General features: G+C 37.4%; 1 pseudogene; it reads right to left on the bottom strand.

Annotated features, from left to right (window-relative positions):
* Nucleotides 1–2,381: 2,381 nt before the first annotated feature.
* On the bottom strand, nt 2,382–3,638 carry LOC144252751 (glutamate--cysteine ligase regulatory subunit pseudogene; annotated as a pseudogene).
* Nucleotides 3,639–4,831: the final 1,193 nt, after the last annotated feature.

Genomic DNA, 4,831 nt, shown 5'->3' with positions numbered 1-4,831 from the left:
GATACCCTTAGTTACTACTTATTAGTTCTGGTATAGAAAAGTTTGAATCATTCATGCAAAGTAGATAATAACTTTTTATTTTCCATTTTACACACAGGTGTCTAAGTCATTTTTGAGAACTGAAAAATTATTAGCTGTTATTTATGATTCAAGTTTTAGCACTGACCATCCGTAAATGAATACTCTATTAATGTACTAGCACAATGTGGTTTTCAGAATTTATACCACATAAACAGATTTTATAAGACACTTAGGTCCTTCTGGTGTTTATGATTTCTTGGATGGGAATTTAATGCAGTATCATGGAGCGAATTCCAAGTTACAGTACATTATGTTAATTCAAGGCTCCAGGGTATTTTGGAAATGTAATAACAAGCTACAGTTTCTTTTGTACTTACTGGGAAAAAAACATATAAACTCTTTCTACCTTGGGTCACACGATTCACATCTCCCCTGAAAAAATATCTGTTATGTACACTATTCCTAACTTAGCTTTCGGTTTTAAGCAGTTATTTGGTAGTATCACCACTTTTCATTTTATGGCTTTTAAAAGAGTAAGTCCTTGCTGGGCACAGTGGCATGTGTCTGTATTCTCAAGGATTTGGGAAGCTGAGGCAGGAGGATTTTAAGTTTGAGCCCAGCCTCATCAACTTATCGAGACCCTGTCTCAAAAAATAAAAAGGGGTGGGATATAGCTCAGGGTTTTTTTGTTGTTGTTGTTTGTTTTAAGGTTATTCAGCAACAGAAATTCAGAGTACAGAGTGAAACAAAAAACTCATTAAAAAATTCTATACATGATCCCCTTCACAAAATGAATCTATAATCTTGCTTCTTGGGGCGTAGGGCAGAGATAAGAAAAAAGCTCCTGATGAAGCTTGGATATTATCAACAATGTTGTTCTTTTTTCCCTCCATTTTCAAAATAACCCTTTACACAATCCATTTTTATAAGTTATGGGTTTTAAAAAATGATAAATGTGTGATATTCAAGTTCCCCTTTAAAATACCTCAGCCAGCTTACTTCACAAATTTAAAATGACCACCTAAAGATTTACACTATACGAAAAATGTACATTTTCAAATTAAGAAGTTAACTATATACTAATAATATTATACAATTAATATAAAAGCTAAAAGTCTTTAAGAAATTCAAAGTCTAAACAAGTTTTAGCAGGTAAATCAGTTGATTTCATGTTATGATTCTAATGATTAATTTTTTTAACCAGAAAACCACAAAACCTTACTTAGGAAAAGATTCTATTGTTGAACATGGAACCATATTTCTTTTCCCTAAGTTAAGAAAATTTGAGATGTAGAAAATTTTAAAGAATTTTTCAAACTATTTGGTTTACTGATATAAGTATATGGAATTAAGGAGAGCTATAGTATATATCAAAGGTAACAGCTTATTTAATTTGTAATTTTTCTGATTCTTAAACTCATGAGGAATTACACTAAATTACCATATAATCTTGATTATACTGTTCTGCTTTAAATTAATTAAGACTAGGCTGGGAGAATGACTCAGTGGTAGATCATGTGCTCAGCTCAGGCCCTAAGGCCCTGGGTTCAATTCTCAACACCAAAATATCATAAAATAAAATAGTTAAGATCCACATCTCAAACCAAGCTGTTTGAACAGACAATATTGGCCCTGAATTAAAGAATTTTTAAAAAGCATTTTCTGGTTTTAGTCCCTCCTAGTCCATTACTAATGGGGAATACATATCATATATTTTATTCAACTGAATCTTAATCCTTAGCTCTGTGTACCCCTCCACTCTCCAGAGCCTGTAGGGCCCAGCATGTGGTAAGTGTAATACTTAATGAATATTCTTGAATGAAGAGCAATATACCAAGGATGGATTAAGAATTACAAAGAATCTGGAGATAGTGAATGCTTTTACAAAGCTCCCAAACAATATTTTCAAAAGTTTCTAGTTTCCTTTTCAGGTTTACTTTGGTTTGCCCTTTTAAATAATAGGAAGAGAAAATATGGCACAAGAATATACCGTTAAATCTCACAGCTAAACTACAACAAGAACACATAAAATTTTTTTAAAGTTTCCATTCATATACTGAAGAATGAATTTTATTTACACCACTGGTAAATCCCAACTGCTCCAATTAATCTGATATATAATTATTTTACTAATGACAGGAAAAAAATATCTTCCAGTATTTTCATTTTAACAATTATAATAAAACTGCTTAGTTATATTATAGAGTAATAGGCAATTAATGATTTTTGGGGGAAATAAAAAATATGTATATACATTACCCTGATGTCTAAGCCAAAATATACCTAACAACAAATTTTCTTGATTTTTATTACTCATAAAAATAAAGGAAAAATATATTGCAAGTATTTTTTTTCTAGACAATTTCAATTAGAAAATAATAGTTTAATGAAAACAATACAGTGGTTCATGTGACTGGACTGATGGAGGCAAGAGAAGTAATCAAAAGTTGATAGACAACATTCTGTCAAATACAGCTAAAGAATATGTGCCTAAATGACACTATTTATAGGCAACAGATTGATTTTTATATATCTCAATTTTATCTTATATTCAAGGAAAACACTGGTAAATAATGACCCTAAGTTGTAGTTAAGAACCCCTTCTTTTGGCTTGCAAAATATAGCCTTTGGACTTAATAATTCCTCTACTTTTCACAATGACTGAGTATCGCAGCAGCCACAGTGGTACCCACTCATGTGCTTGAATGTCAGGAATGCTTTCCTGAAGAGCTTCTTGGAAACTTGCTTCAGAGAGCAGTTTTTTTGGATCATTATGAGTCAATAACTGTATGTCAAACTGTTTAGCAAATGCAGTTAAATCAGGTGGCATCACGCAGCAAGAAGCAAGATTTACTTGGTTACTATTTGGTTTTACCTGTGCCCACTGATAGAGCTGCTCCAACTGTGTTTTATCTAGATCTGAGGTACCTATAGCAACAATCTTCTTGCTTTGAACTAAGTTTTCTAATTCCTCCCAATAAGGCTGTAAATGTTCCAAGGAAAGATTAACTCCATCTTCAATAGGAGGTGACGCAATGATCACAGAATCCAGTTGTGCAACTCCAAGGACTGAACAGGCCATGTCAATTGCATTCCTAGTTGATGATGAAGAATTTGATCCTACAATGAACAGTTTTGCAGAAACTTTCATTTCTTCTCTTTCATCAGGATTTATCTTTTCTACTGCATGAGATACAGTACACTCCAAGACATCTGGAAACTCCCTGACCAAATCTGGGCTGATTTGGGAACTCCGCTCATTCAAGGTCTTTTGGATACAAGCTCCTCGCTGTGCGTAGAAGGACACTTCTTCCGCAGGCGGCCCCAGTTCAGCAGGTTCCCAGTCTGCAGGTGCAGGGTGCGGGCCCGCGCCAGGAGCGCCCCGGCCGCGCGGCTGTCGGTGCCCATGGAAGCGGCTGCCCGAGGAGCCAAGAGGGGACGGGGGGCGGGAAGGCGTCTATCTCGTACGTAGGACGCGGTTCCCGAGGCCGCAGGGGCGAGCGCGAGGCTTTTGACCCGCGTAGCGGAAGCCCGATGTGCGCTGCGGCTGGAGGAGGCCGGACGGTGGCGGAGCAGCGGCCCGGGATGGAGGCGCTGAGGCTGCGGCTGCGGCTGCGGCTCCGGCTGCTGCGTCTCTGGCGTCTGCCGACGACGCCGGAGAGTTGACTCCAAACTGCAGAAGCTGTTTCCTGGAAGACAATGACTAAGCAGAAATCCTGGCGGAGAAAAGTGCTTCGTAACCGTTACTCATCCCACTACGGAGAGGGGCGGGGCGCGAACGGGCAGCGGGACTCCGACCGGAGGGTGACTGGCCCCCGGCCTGCGGCGGGCGTCTCTTTCTACTTCTTAAATAAGCAAATAAAATACATTTTCTCCTACTCTACTTCCTCCTCAAGCTCCCAATCTTTGTTTTATTACAAATTTTAAAAATTAAAAACCATAGAAACTAAGTAGAATGGTGGCTAGTAGGGGCTGGGGGTTGAGAAAAGTGAAAGGATGTCAGTCAAAGGGTACAAATTTGCAGGCCTAAGATAAATAAGTTCTAGAAACCTAATTCCAAAATGATGACTACAGTTGATATTGTGTATGCCTGAAATTTGCTAACAGAGCTCTTGAGTATTGTCATCCCCTCCCCCCACAAAAGTTTACTATATGAAGTTGAACATGATACTTAGCTTGATTGTGGTAATTATTTCACTATATACATATATCAAAATATCACATTGTACATCTTGATTACATAACTTTTACCAATTATACCTCAACAAAGCTGAAAAACAAATTAACGAAAAAAATTTAAAGAAAAAATATCTGAAATCAACAAATATGATTTAGGCAGGTACTATGAGAGAGTTTGGTACTTGCTGAACATTCCTATCCAGCCTCATGTTGTAGGTAAAACTCTTGCATTGCATATGAGAAAACAGGCACAGAGAGATACCTGAAGTCAAGGCACAAATAAGGAAAGTAGTTTGGATTCCATCTAGGTCTTCTCATTGAACATAAAGGGAGCTTTTTACTATCTCTGGAGTAGTTAAAGTCTGATCACTAGACAGCTTCAATACCACCAGGAACTTGCTAGAATGAAAACTTGCACTGTTCCACCCACATTCAGAATAGGTCTCCATTTTAGTTTGTTGTCCCATGTGCCACCTGTCTCTAGAATCACCCTTATAGACCCATCCAGAAGTTTCTTAATCCTAGGTATCTCTCAATCCAATCAAGCTCACAATCTATATTAACCTTTGCATCACTGTATTTGTGTTTTTCTTTTTCCATCCATCACACAATCATTGAATATATCTGATGG

This window comes from Urocitellus parryii, unplaced genomic scaffold, assembly GCF_045843805.1.
Source record: "Urocitellus parryii isolate mUroPar1 unplaced genomic scaffold, mUroPar1.hap1 Scaffold_556, whole genome shotgun sequence".
In the NCBI taxonomy this organism is placed as follows: Eukaryota; Metazoa; Chordata; class Mammalia; order Rodentia; family Sciuridae; genus Urocitellus; species Urocitellus parryii.
This window is presented reverse-complemented; position numbering and strand designations above follow the sequence as displayed.